A 14,699-nucleotide genomic window follows, 5' to 3' on the forward strand; every position below is an offset into this window, starting at 1 on the left:
CAGTCCGACTGAAATCCAGTTTCTGACTGCTCCCACTCCTCTCAGTCCCCTACCTTTCCATGGATTTCCTGCATGGAAAGTGGCCTTTCCATGGATTTCCTGCAGCATTTCAATGTCTGTCTTGTTCCAGGGAGCCCTAGGGTGGACTTTTTCTCTACACGAGGCATTATGAGTGCAGCAGAGCCAAAGGAACTTTTTGCTAATCCTACTCCTTTGTTCAGCAGCATTATTAATGCAAGCCAGTGGGCAGGTGACTTTCATTGTCTCAAGGACACAATTCTGAGGCACTTTTAACTTGGCCACCATGGAAGAATTTCTTGTCAGTAATACAATCTCACTGCTAATGTATTCTTATACTTAGTTATCTCAATAACCACTTTTTCTGTCTAAAAAGAAATACTTCATTGAACTAGGGAATTACAAAGCAGGTGCATTGAATTTTACTTACTTCAGAAAGGAGAGTTTTGATCAGAATTGCCTTTATCAGGTGCTTGAACAGCTGTTTTTCCATTACTTACAAACTAATTCATAAAATTATCTTATCCTGTGAATAGTGTAAAGCAAACATAACTAAAATCACTGAAGGTTTTCAAGATAGTTTTATTGTTAGATAAATAAAAATGCAAGTTCAGTAATTTTTTCAGGAACAAATCTGTTTCTCAAATTACAGTGCATGTTACAATATGAAATAATTGAACAAGGGATTAGAAATACTTTATAATATTTTTCCCCCCTCCATTTTTATTTTTATTTTTATTTTTATTTTTATTTTTATTTTTATTTTTATTTTTTATTTTTATTTTTTTATTTTATTTTTATTTTTATTTTTATTTTTATTTTTATTATCATCCAGGCAATAGACTGATGCCATATAAGAGGAACACATTGCTGGGAAGAAGATGTTCTTGATTTTTTCGGTATTATGCAGTAGAGACAAAACCTCAATAAATTTTATGTTTCTGCATAATAGTATGGGTAATACTTAAGTGTTTGGTTGTATAAAATTTTAGCCACACATTAGGCAGATCATCTACTTGGTATAGCCATGACTTCCTTTGGAATAGAAATACGGTATGGTTTGAGATGGACAGCTAGAAAAATAGCATAAATTGCTCAGAATATTTCTATAAGTGTGGATTTTAATTAAAACTAGAAGCCAAAATGCTGTTTATTGTTTCTAAAAGCAGAAACAATATCTCATGTTAGTTTATAAAATTCTGTACTTTGTCTGTAGCCTTAGCAGCATATAAGTTAAGAGCAAATAGTGGCTTTATAAGTGGTTTAGGATTAAGTTTTTTTTTCAGTGTTAACCTGGAAAAGTTCTGTGAATTTATTTGTTTAATTTATGTTTCAAATAAAGGCTTTAGCTAAAATGCTACTTCTGTCCCTTAAGCAAACACCCCGGGTTTAATTTGGGTGCATAACCACTTGCCTTATAAAGTTTGTGCTGTATGATTTTCCTAGCCCATAATTTCTCAGCATATAACATTTGAGCATGAAAAATGCTTTCCAATAATTGGTGTGATTAAATTTGTACCAGCCTGGAAAGAAACACAAATTGTATGTAAATTAAGTCTCTGCTTTCCATCTTCATCAGTCAGTCCCAATATGCACATAATACCTAAATAAGGAGAAATCTGTAATGTTCAATGGATTCTGTGGTAGGATCAATCCATTTATCCCTCTTTTGTCATCTGAAGAATGCATGTAATTGAATTCAGAGAGTTGTGCTGGCAGAAGGATATTTACTACGTTTCAGTGTCAGATGGAAAACTTTGGGATAGTGGAACTATGGTGCGAAGGACAAATAAAAATTGACTAAAGGAGAAGAAAGATGGGAAAATTGATTTAAAGATCTCCAGCACCCTACAAAACTAAGAAAGTAGACAAAAATAAGCATATTTCTTTCCTCAGGTGCTGTATCTTTCTGCTGTTTTGATTTTTCATATGTGCAATTCTTGGAGTTTACCCTTGGTGATTCTTCCAGAGATTCTTGTTACTGGAATAGAGCCCTATAAAGTTTGGTCATTAAAGCAAAACTTCAACAGGCCATGTAGCATTTCTCTCTTAGGAGAACTGCACTAATAAATCAGAAAAGGGAAAAATAAGCATGTAAAATGCAAAAAAACAAGTAATGAAGCAGTCCTCAGAAAATACATAGCAATTTTCTGTTAATTTCTTTAATCTTTTCAGTTTTAAAATGATGCCTGTAAGACCCAATTATGATTAATATTCAGGCCCATTTCTGACATTTCTGACATCATTGTTGTGATTTGAATAGCAATTTGTGTAACTTGGTCTCATGGAAAATCTTCAGAAGAAAGATCAGTCATACCAACACAGAGAAAAAAAAAATAAATAAAGTTTTCTGGAATAAATTGTGGACTCTTTTGGAACAGGTTGGCTCTGTCCATGAAAAGCATAGCAAATGGAATCTGTGAAGAAAAATTGTTGTGAAAGTTGATAGATGCAGCATCACTGGGAAAGACAAAACATGTTTCTGCCAGGCATGTTTGAGAATAGGGACTTTAATACTTTCATCCATCTGGTCATAGTTTATTGCTGCTAACTTCCACAACAAAAATAGATTTTCCTTTGTAACAGTGAATAAATACGCTTCCTGAAGAAGGCTCTGACAATCTACCTTTTACACATTCAGTTGCTATTTTTACATCTCTCATTCTCGCTAGAATTAAGGAGCTCATCACTTAATAGAATTGGAATAACTTTTAAAAAATGCTGCACCATTATATCTCACAACCGAATCACTCTTAAGCACATCAGGTTGTTTTCTCTTTCAGATGCAGAGGTCTATCCCCATTCAAGGCTCAGATAATTCAATAATGAGATCCACTGGCATGGTGGTGACTTGTGCTGGATAATTAAGGTCAAAATGCCAGTTCTTCAGAATTGAGAATTCTCTGGTTAAATCTCCTCATTTCAGATTTCAGGAGCTCCATCTCACTCCATGCACTTTGTATTTACATCTTTGAAAACTGGAATGAGGTATTAACTGCCAGCACCACTCTGGTGGGGAAAGAAAAACAAAAAGACAAGGTTTGAGATTGATCCTGAGATTGATCAAGAGCTATTTATGGTCACTCTGAAAGGCTGAGAGTACTGAGATTCAGTAAAACATGCTTAATCACAGAGAGCTGCAGCAGTATCTGGGAGAGACAGGAGTGAAGTCTCTTTTCAAAGACACAACAAGCTTCAGCTTGGGGTTCATTGTTCCAAAAACAAGTCACCAGGTGGGTGGTCTCAGATACGTTTCTTTCACATGACTGGGTTTGTGTCATATCTGCTTTACATTGAGCAACACAAATCTATGTTTTAAAAACCTATCTTTAGTTCTTATTTTTTGAGCATGGCATCAATTTATTTCTCTGTGAGCAAATATTCATAGCTGTGGACAAATTTTTTTCACAATCAAGGGAAAAAATACTCTTCAGACTCTTCCTCTACAACAATAGAAAGAAATATTATTTCAAAATTGCTATAAACAGGAGTTGCAAGTGTCTTCAGCTATTCACTCCCTGTTGCTTTGCAGCCAGCTTTTCATCACTGTCTGTGAGCCTGGGCTATGTATATTTCTGCAGGGACTCTTTTCCTCATCAGTTCTCAGCAGTCCCGGATTAAATATCTGATTGCTTAATATGTTTCCATTAAGCCAGTAATCAGTAATTGCTGCACTGGTTTCTTTCAGTGACTGAGAGGCTGTTATTTTTCTGAAGTTTTTCCTTTAGAGAGCTTAAGTTAATTGAACTCTAAATGAAAAACTTCATTCTGAATCTCTGAAGCCAGCGGTGGTTTTATCATGACCTCAGGAGAAAAGTCATAAGGCCCCATGAGATTCCCAATTTGGGAATTGTTTATCTGCATGTCTGATACTCCTGAGGCACCATTATGAATAGGATTAAAAAAATCTGAACAGAATTGCAGTCACAAAATCAAAACTACGCCCTCTGCATCTGAGAGTTGTTTTTTGAACAATGGGAGTTGTTTTATGCTAAGAAAGGGTTAAGGATCTCTGCTTGAGGGGGAATAAGTAATTGCTGAAAAAATGGGCCCAGATCTGTACCCATCCTCAGTCCTCAGTAAGTCACTTCATTATATTTCTAAGTGTCCACATTTGGATACATGAATTTCATATATACATTTAATGCAGTGAAATTAATGGAAACATTTCGGAGTTTAAGTGGAGTAGGTGGCTTGGTAGTGCAGAATCAGAACAACAAGAGAAGAAAGAGAGAGAAAGAAGAGGCAGGTGTGCAGCAAAGTGCAGACCCAGGTTACTACACCCCACTGTAGACATGTACTTTCTAACAGACAGTGAGCAGGATTTTTGCTGAAAGAATTCACCAAGATTTTACATTGACCATCTTAGATTTAATTAAATACAAAGAAAAGGAAAAGAGCTAATGTAGGTAGGTAAAAGAAGTATACCTATAATTGATGCCGTTCTTCACTAGTGCAATTGATTTAAAAAAAACCCAACTTGAATTACATCACAATTTCAAATTATCATTTTTCCTCCCTACATTTTAATTTTTAAGTTGAAGAAAACTTAAGCTTCATAATCCTAAGTGTGTAAGACATGCTTCTAATTAAATTTTTGGTAAGCATTAGAGACATAAATGTAAACAAAAATGATTACTTGGACAGCTTAATTTTGAAAACAAAAGATATATATATCCAACAATAATGCCAATAATTTTTTAGTTCTTCCTCTTTCAAATTAAATAATCTTCATACCAAACCCTCTGAGGTCCTTTGTTGGTTTGTTTTAGCAAATGGCATATTGGGGAAGGAATTTCTTGTAAGTTTACTGAAGATGGATCTGAAACAGTCCATCTCTAAATATCCTGAATAAATGCTGTCCTGGTCCCTGAATATTAGTAGGTGAATAAAAAGGAGAAGTAGAGCAGCAGTTCTATACTGCTAACTGTGAAATACAGGATTATTGGGCTTATTGACCCTATTTTAACTGCTGTGATCTCCCTTGAGGTCAAAACTGCTGGTTTAGGAGCCACAGAACAAGAACAAAGTGTTGGCCAGGAATTGCAGGGACGAAGCTTGGCAGCAGGAGAGCGACACTCCAGCAGAGACAATCCCCCATGCTGCTCTGGACTGATGGCTCCCAAGGAATACTTTGGGATGGGAAGTTGTTCTAAAGGTCATCTCAGAGGTTTTGTGACGGTTATAAATTTAGTTTTCTCTTGGATCATTTGCAGCCATGAGAAAGGAAAAATTAGCTTTTTGGTTTTCATATTTTTAGATCTATATGCTGCTTCTGGTGTTGAAAATAACATATATTTTGTGCTATGATATTAGTGCTTGTCTTTCATCTGGCAGTGAATCAGTGGGAGCTATGCTAGAGTAAGAACACAACTTTATAGAAATGATGTGCAAAGTGCTGGTACCTCTCTACTTTACTGGGTGATATTTTGAAACACAGAAATTTTACAGGATAATAAAAATATTACCCTGCTTACTCAGCTGAAAACATCTTGCTGGTACTGAATTCTTCTTTTCTTTTCTCTTTGATCATCTTCAGAACACCTCATCTCTGACACTGCCATTAGTCCATGACTACTCCAGAATGTTGCCTACCCCCAGTGCCTGCTGAGGAGTGGGAAGGAGATCTGGTGGTGGATCCATTGGCTTCTGCTTGTGCTGCCCAAGCCACTGGAGTGGGTATGGCCTGTGTTAAGGTCACTCTCTGCTTCTGGCTAAGCTTCCATTAGGGAACATCTGACGCTTTATTAGTAATTACCTATTTTTAATGTAAGTGTAGGAGTTGAGGACTGCACCGAGCTTCAGGATGAATGAGTGCTCAGCAATGTAATACTGTCTTTGTCCATTTGTTTATGAACAAAAATCAAACTGTGTTATTAAAAGATGATAATGATGAACTTATCTTCTAGCATCTATAAGGTTACAAACTTCCATACTTGAACAATTAGGTATTTTAATACTAGCTAACATAAAGATTCCTGACTATTTGAGGTGGGCTGTCACCACTACCACTCTCATCATACGCAGATATCTCTATACATTTTATGTCCAGAATGCCCATGTAAGCAAAAAAATTCTAGCTCAGAATGAATGTAGGAAACCCGATTTTGAGAAATTACCATCTCATGCTTAATCTTTGATTATTAAAACTTATTTTTACATTTGACTGTTCAGGCTTGCATTAGAAGAAATATCTGTAATGTTGTTTGGACAAAAAAAAAAATGCAGCCTGGGATGGAATTTTAGAAAGATGGGAAGATGATAAGTTGAAGTAGAAAGTTAAGAGTGGGAAGGCATAGAAGTATTGAAAAGTATTGGCAAGGCAGACTGTTAATGACAAGAGAGATCGTTTTTATAGATCCTTGAAAGAGTGATGCAAAACTGAAGGAATGTGAAGTTAATTGCAGGTTACTTTATTCCATATGTCTGAAAAATCTGAATTGGCTTCATTTCTTCATATTCCATGGTTCCATTGAGAAGATTTTGTATATGTTAGAGACATATACACATGTATATGTATATGTGTATATGTTAGAGACATAGTTCTGCCTCAAGTAAGGGAAATAGTCCTATTCTAAATATCAGTTTGCTGTAATGTTTACCAAATCATGACTGTTGCCTAGTGAGTAATGTCTCATGATTGCCTCTCCCTCCTCAGAGGCTAGATTGTGACTGACTCCCATAGAAACTATTATTCCACAGATAAATGTTTAATTATTATTTGGGATTGTTAAGAATCCCCAGATGAAAGAGGGTAAGAGTGGCAACAGGCTGTAGAACGCCATTAATTTACAGTAATTGACATATCCAGTGCAATCACTGACTTTTATGAAGCAGTCAATAAGGAACAAATCATGCTCATTTGCAGTCACAAGGCTTAGACTGGCTCTCTTGTTGCAGCAGCTGTGATGCCTTTCCTCTGTACAGGGAGCAGAACGTGGTTTCCTGAGACAGGCAAAGGGTCAGACAGTGTCACAGTGCCTTTTTCACAAGGAATTACGTGAGGAGCATCAGAAGCATGCAAAATATTGCCTGAGAGACTTCTCTTTGATTGCTTCATATTTTCTTGCTTGTATTTGGAAAAGGCATTAACTCATTTAATGCAGTAGAATAAAATGAACTGTTAGAAGGCTGAGGAAAATTATGGTCAGCTTGTGTTTCTGTCTCTTGGCACCAAACTGTCCCTACAAATATTGTAGGGGAAAACTTGACCCCAGTCTGAAGTGGGTAATACAGAGGACTAGAGGCATTTATTCCTTTTGTAAATCTGCTGTAATAAAAAACATTTGCTTCTATGATTTTCCATAGGCAATTGCTTAGTTATATTTTTCCTTTTTATTGTAGAACACAGATATTTTCTCTGGATCTTAGATGTAATTGTTGATTCCATTTCTGTTTGGAAGACCTTCCAGTATTTTACTCTCTGATTATAATAAAGCAGATGTATAAGCTCTTCTTAATTATGAAATAAATTCCAGACAGCAATAGTGACTAATAATTCAGTACTGAGTTGATAAATTGCTCTTTGCAATCTTTATAACAGCTATTTTCTATTGCAGCCTGGGGTTTTATGAGCAGAGCTGTGCACATTAGAACATCTCTAGCATGGTTTATTTAAATCCAGCAAGCCACAGTGATGAAAACACACCCCAGCCTGGATTAGTCAGTCTGGTGCAACTGAACAGTACATCACTATTAAGGTTAATAATGGATTTTGTGAACTTAGTAGCTTTACATCTAAAATAAGTTTTATGGGATTTATGTGTCCTTAATATTAACTGTTCAAGATTTGTAGATGTTAAAATCCAATTTAAGCACTGGGCTCAAATGATTTCTGATGTTACAGTGCTGTTATTGGCTCTTCCCATATGTCATAAAAAGAGATAAGCACAGTAATAAACACCTCATGTTTTGCAATATGCAAATAGTAAGAAAAGCAGAGATTTCAACTTTTCTGTTTTTCAAATGGTATGATTATTTCAGATGGTTTGATAACTGAGGTTATTATAAATACAGAAAATAACTCACAGCGACTCATGAAACAAGGAGGGAATAAATAAACTAAATGGGGAAAGTACATGCTCTGTCATCTCATCTGAAACATTACATTCATGCACTAACAGGAGTTCTTAGCTGCACTAAACACTGTTGAATCAATGTACATTTGTCTGGTTAAATTATCATGAAACAGTACCTGAGCAATCTAGGAATATTTATCACAGGACCTCTTTCTAGTGCGGGAATAGTGAGCCTTTCATTCCATGCTCCACCTTGAGCCCAAACACTGCAACACCCATGTGAAGGGCCAAGAGGGCCTCCAAGCAGCCCCTTGGCCAAGCTCTGTCCAAGGAATGCCCAGCACAGCTCAGAAAGAGGATGCTGCAGTGTAGGGCTCTTAGAGGACAGTGGAGAGGGGTTGCAGGGGTCCATGATTTGATCTGTGAATACTGAAGAGACTGATTTGTATTATTTTGATCGTGATTACAATAACCAAAATGTTTACAACTTTCTCCTGAGTATCAGGGCGCCAGAAAGCTGGGAGAGCCTCAGACTTTCCATGTGATGCTGGCTTTGGGCCCTCAGAGAACCAAGGTGCTCTGAAGGGATCAGCTCATAAATGGCTGTGCTGCCTGCAGGACCAGAATTATAACAGAGAGATGAAAAAAAAAGTGTTATTAATTTTTTTAAAAAGTATAACTTCAAATAAATTGCACTGAATTAAACAGTCATTAGTACATATCAATGGTGAGTTGTGCTGCTGTGTTATGAGGACTAATTGCCATATAAGAGAGTGCCAAGTCTCTATGGTGAATATAATTTGAGGAAATTTTCCCAAATCAATCAAGTCAATCAGCTTTTATGGATAAGTTGAATGAAGTCTGATCAAGCAACAGAATTGATTCATTATTAGAGATAAACTGCTGGTTTGTGATTGAGATTAAGCATTTAGAGCTTTCAGTCTGAGTTATTTATTTAGCTAAAGCCAAAATGTGAACCAGAACCACTCACTCTTATGGGTCACAGCCTTTCTTCTCTTTGATACTATTAAAATGATAACTTGAGAATACTCTCAGTTAATGAGGTAATTGCACCACTCTGGGTTTGACCTTGAAATTTATTGCTCATTTAACAAGAAATGAAAAGTTGAGATATGTCTTTGTTGCTGGACAGATCTTGAAAATTTTAAATGTAAGAGCCAGTCAAAGCAAAAAGTGGTGAACTGGATTCTCTAAATTTGCATATTAATAATGTTCCTGAGAAAATACTGCACAACTCTGGCAAAGAATGGTTGTCTGTCAGCTGTAGCACAGGGATCCATAGGCTGCATTTCACTGACAAGTCTTGATAGAGCAGATTTGCAAGCAGCAAAAGCAATTAGTAGTGTAAGGAAAGGCATAACTAAGAAAACTTTAGTGCATAATGTAGTCTCATTTGCTCAATAGGTCCTGGGATAAAATTAAAATCCCTCTCTCCTTTTAATCACAGGAACTTTAAACAAACAGATTAAAAAAAAATCCCAGCTTTTCTTATTAATTAAATTTTCCATTTTTTCTCTTTTCTTTGCAAAAAACATGCTTTGAATTCAAGGGCAAACATATTTTGCTGCTGTAAAACTGGGTATTTAAAAATATAATTAAAATAATATCTTAATAATAAGGATAAAAGAAATAATAAGGACAAAAGGATAATAAGATAAAAAGGAATTAAGGTTTTAATAATTAACTATAAGAACATTGGGGCAGAATTTCCTCCTGGATGGCATATGTAGAAACAATTCTATGGCTATTTGGTTTGTGTTTTTCTGTGGAGAATACAGGAGTTTGTATTCTCTGAAACTCCAGGAAATACAAGAGCAGGTGGAACCAGCAGCCAAATTTAGCTTCAGGGAAAGAAAAATTAATCACACCCTTGTATCACTTCTAGTTGTGATGTGTTGTAAAATATTCTGATTTACTTTTCTGTAAATTCATCAAAACTATTACATTTGTGCTTTTAACACCCATCTGTTTAATTAAGTACATATTTTGGCTTGCATACTCTTCAGCAGAGAGATTTTCTGTAATTAATGCCATGGTACATTTTTCTGCTTCAATCAACTGTGTTAGTATGAACCACAGTATTAGAATCTAGTGAAATATGTTATCAGAAATGAGTCAGGAAATTTAGAATTTGGAATCTTTTATGGAACACATGTTTTGCATTATAGCTCCATTTTAAGCATAGCTATCCCTCTCCTTTGCAGGAGATTGTATTTATAGGTTTGGGAAAAAAAAAAAAAAAAGTATTCATATAGTTTAACACACTAGTTAGCACAGTTTGCCATGCTGTTAATTCTATTATTGGAAGCTTGTTGCCCTAGGCCTCCTAGCAGAACATCTGTCTCTTAAATTAATCTGCTTCCTGAATTCATCTATTATGGATATTTTATAAATTGTGGTCCTGTTCACCATTAAGTCACCTTTTTTTTATTATTTTGTCAACTTTACTGACCATTTTTCTAGTTATTTCCAGTAAATGTTCCTCTTTATAAAAATAACATAGACCTGGCAAAAATGTCCCTGGCTCACAGCTATGCCTATTCTAATCTATATTCAGATCTAAATTCTAAATTATTCTGTTGATCCCGAGTCAGTACCTGAACAGAAACAAACTTATGAGAACAGCATTTCTTAGTGATGTCATGAAACCCAGGAGTTCCATTAAGTGGTGCAAAACAATGAACAGCATCAAGAAAATCCAGTTGAAAATAGTTATGTCCTTTAATATTGCAGTCCCTGCCTTTAGTGAAAATACACAGAGTATTTAGCTATTCTTGTGGAAATTTAGTCATACCTGATTCAGTTAAACCATTTTTACAAAAAAAAAATAAGCTTCAGTGAATTAAGTATTGTTTTTCCAGTGGTCTGCAAAAGTTCTTTAATATTATGATTTTGTTTGGCAGCTTGAGAGCAGTTAAATATTTAATATATTCAAATATAATTACATATGCTTAAAACGCAAAGATTTCATCATGACAGGACTTTTGATTTTGATCATGTACCAATTGTTGCAAATGACTGTAGGGATGGAAATAAAAAGTCAGAGAAATAGAATTCCTGCTCCTGTACTTTGGCCGGACTAGCTTTTGGGGTTTGTGATTGAAGAATTGTTTGTAATTGTCATGTCTTGTAGCTTTTACTTGGATGTAATTTTTCCCTGAAATCTGTATAAAACAGTAATTTGGAACACTTAATGATAGTGCTTCCTGAGAATATGGATAGAGAAAGAAATGTTTTCTGATTACCTGAAAATGAAAAATTTTCATCAGCAGCTGCTCTAGTAATAGAGCAGATGATGCAAACATTTACATAAATATGTATATTTTATTGTCTACAATGCTTAGTCTGCTGAAAATGTGACTGTTTTCCTTGATGGATAATTACAACAGTAAACCAAAACCTGTCAATAAAATTTTCTAACAGCTGCCGCTATTAAAGATGCAAAATCTGCTGTGAGAAATGGTAAATTCATGAGGACCAGGATACCTGCTCTCCACAGAAGACAGACTACCTCACTGGAGGTTATTTAGTGTGATTTATCACATATAAGAAATTATTGAAATATGATGCAGTTGGTGGATTAAACTCATCATGGCAGAGAATGCTGTTTACTGTCCTTTGCCCACAAGCATTGTCATGACTTAGAGTTTATATCAGTGAGAACTCTAGCCTCAAAAGTACTGAAATTTGTGCCATAATTTGTGTTGTAAAATTTTATTGACATAAAGCATCAACTCATATATGTTTGGTTTGTGAATGATACAGAATTTTTATTCTCATTTTCATCAGATAAGTACATTATGGATCCAAGTGGGGCTCGTTCCTCGATCAAACAAAATATGTCATCCATTTTTATCTAGCTAGAAGGAAGATACTTTGAGCTGAAGAACATTATGATAGGTGGGGATTTAATACTTGCAATGTGAGTTGCAGATCCTTGACTATGCTAGTGCCTCAGGTGGCCAAAGCCACTTTAGTTTTTGAGTGTTTGGGCATTTGAAACTTCCAGAAATATTTCAGTGCTTTTGCAGTGTTTCTATTGGGGAGCTAAACTAAGCTATATTCACAGAAAAGGTGCAATCTTGATGAGTAGCAAAACCAAGTTTCTTGGCTATTTTAACAAACTTGGTGCAATCAATGGGCCCTGTCCTGGAGTGACTTTATGATACCTGTATTCCCAAATGCCTGGTTTATGTTATATATTAAGTTTTGCGCCTTTAAGGCTGGCTTTGAGAACTAAGGAAGTCAAGGCTGCTGGAGGCTGATGGGAGTTTTTTCTCCTAGCCAATAACTAACCATTTCTGAGAACTGACAGTGGTTTTGACCATTGAAAAGTGAGATCAACCTGTGAACACCTACTTTAAGGTGTAAGCCTGAGAATTTCTGTCTCTCTTTGGTTTCCAGCTTCTGAAGAGGTAACAGCCTCTGGCTCAGCCCCTCCCCACCCCCCACCCCACCTCCAGGCCAGACAAGGCCGCAGAGCGTGGCGGGGGAGAAAAGCGGAGCTGGCCGCCTGACTCAGTTTGCAGTTTCTGCTGCTGAACTGAAACCTGACACCATGAACATCTGCAGCTTGAGCAAGACTTTAACTCTTTTACTACCTGGATGAGACTTGTAGATTAATCCTTTTTTCGCCAGAGAGAGGGGAAGAGAGAGAGGGAGTGATCAACATGTAAAGAGACCATAAAACCATCAAAGATAGTGAGGAAAAGACTTAAGTTTTAGAGGGGGAAGAGAAAATAAGGAGATGCTTTAATAAGCTGAAATATTTTTCTGTTAAAACTATGGAGATGGACAATAGTGTTCTGAAAAAGACTCCTTTAATTCATGACAGAGTATATTGGGAGGAATGGAGTGTTTCAAAGTGTGGATTTTGAACAAATGGTGAAGTGGTTGTGATCCTGTGAGATGCTGGAACAGAGGGGGAGAAGTAATAGTTGAAGATTTGTGGCCTTTAAGAGGCAGAGAGAAAGCTTCTGTTTCTAGAGAGGTTCACAAAAACAGATGAAGAGAACTTTTGCCTTTGAATAACTCATCCTTAAAAATGACATCCCTAGACTCATTTAACCCATAACACACCTCAGAGTGATGTGAAATGGGAGGAGAGAACTGATGGCAGAATTTCTGGGCAGCTGGCATGAGAGAAATAGAAAGCTAAAAAGGAAATAGTTTTCTTGTGAAAAACTCCATAGATTAGCAGAAGACTTCTGTTTCTCTACAAAGACTGATGAAAGGACTATAGCAAGAATTGGGACTGTTTTAACCACCAAAGTTTTTTTGTCTTTATGTTGTCATGTGAACAAGGGAATGGTTGGGTAGTGGGGGAAAAAAAGGTTTTCTGGAGGTTTTATTATGGTTTTCTTATTCTTGTAGTTTTTGTTAATAAACTTTCTTTATTCTTTTTAAGTTTTAAGCCTGTTTTGCTCTTGTGCTAATCCATATCTCACAGCAAGAAATAAATAAGTTTTCTAGTGATTTTTTAGGTACTGCTTTAATACCTCAACAATCCCATAGGATCAAGTTTGTTGATTTTGATCTCTCACTTAGTAAGCCCTCAGCTGAAAGTTCAGACTCAGAAGATTTTTTCATATTCAAAAGATTTTGACTCATGCCAAATCTTGGATGCCTATGTTTTGTATAAAATTAGTACCAAGATATACTTTTGCTTGTTTTTTAAAGTTGTTGTTGGGGTTTTTTAAATTTAAAAATATGTTCTTAGTTGGATAATCTTTCTTAGAATAATATCTGAAATGTGGAACATTTCTTGAAAGTTTAATTTTACTTTGTTCCTTACATTCTTTTTGTTGGCCTGTACAGCGTTTTTGGGAATGATTTTAAAGTTGGGTATTATGGATGCTGAATGCAGGAAATCAGGCAGGTAGCACAGTGTCTGTGTGAAACTAAGTCACATAACTTTCTCACACTAGCCTGATAAAGTATGGCCTGAGAAATAAGGAGGAATCCAAACAATCATTAAGAGAAGGAAAACAACCTTTGCAGGTGTTGCTTGTCTCCTTGTTGTTTACTTGCAAGAAACAGTCAAGGGGTGATGTTCCTAACTGTCCAGTGATGGTGATGTGTTGGTTTGATGACCAATGAAAGTTGAAAGTTTTACCTTTTCGGACCTGCTCAGAACTGTCTATAAAAAAAGATCTGGTAGAATAAAAAGTGCTCTCTTTTGCAACTAAGGCTAGAGAGTCAGTGTCATCACTTCGCTGTTCCTAATACAGTGCAACAGGGTGTAAATGTAAAATGTATTGTTATGCTTCAGAAATTAGTTGAGAAAGCTTACTACTGTTATCAATATTACTAATTTAGAACCTCGTGATTAAGACAACACAAGTTTATGAACATGGAAATTATGTATATCAGAAGAAAATTTTGTCTCTGGTATTGAGTGGTATTTTCAGGCACAGAACAGGTTTTTGTTCATTATTCTGTGAATTACAAACATAATGATAAATGCTTTTTGAAGCAATAATTTTCCTGTAACATCCTAGGTGTTGGACAGAATTTTGTGCTAACTTCCTAATAGGGATTTTCCTCTCGACCACATCCACATATAGTTGGAAGAATTTTATATGTAATATTCCTGTTCTGCTGTATAATTCTGAGTATCTGGAAAAGTTAGCTGTTACAATA

At 35.8% G+C, this 14,699-nt stretch overlaps 1 long non-coding RNA gene across 1 annotated transcript in view; it reads right to left on the bottom strand.

Moving 5' to 3' along the window:
* The window catches only part of LOC117244799, a 72,782-nt gene that overhangs the window by 25,379 nt on the left and 32,704 nt on the right, over positions 1-14,699 (bottom strand). The window lies entirely within an intron of this gene.

This window comes from Parus major, chromosome 8 (assembly GCF_001522545.3).
Source record: "Parus major isolate Abel chromosome 8, Parus_major1.1, whole genome shotgun sequence".
Taxonomy (NCBI): Eukaryota; Metazoa; Chordata; class Aves; order Passeriformes; family Paridae; genus Parus; species Parus major.